This window comes from Papaver somniferum, unplaced genomic scaffold (assembly GCF_003573695.1).
Source record: "Papaver somniferum cultivar HN1 unplaced genomic scaffold, ASM357369v1 unplaced-scaffold_139, whole genome shotgun sequence".
NCBI classification, from domain to species: Eukaryota; Viridiplantae; Streptophyta; class Magnoliopsida; order Ranunculales; family Papaveraceae; genus Papaver; species Papaver somniferum.
In genome coordinates, this window is record NW_020623156.1 from 3,311,384 (window position 1) to 3,311,904 (window position 521).

The following is a 521-nucleotide window of genomic DNA, read 5'->3' on the forward strand; positions in this document are numbered from 1 at the left end:
AAAAAAAAAAAAAAAAAAAAAAAAAAAAAAAAAAAAAAAAAAAACTAAACAAAGGGCCAACGGAAGCGGACCTTCTAAAACGAAAAATAGAGAAAATAGATAAAATAAACAAATGTTTACGGAAGCAATCTGAATTTATAAGAATGTAAAATATATTTGTTCCCACCAATACTATTATGATTCAAAGGAAGCGCTCTATTTTGTTAACAAGTCTTCCACTGCGTCACTCTCTCTAAAAACACGGGAGAACCTAAAGTGTGGGGAAGAAAAAAAAATTATACAATTTTCTAATTAACAACTAATCTCCGTCAAACCAAATAAGTATCAGAAAGGACCATGATTATCTGTATAGAGTCACACTCAAACCAAAGTTTAGTCATTCCTCTCTAACTTGAGATAACCTAAATGATACATTGCTCCCTAAGATTTAGCTGGCCCTGCAATATCAATATCAATATCAATAGATTGGGAAAGACATCTCATAGTTAATCTTCGTACGTCTTTTTTTTTTTTTTTTACAT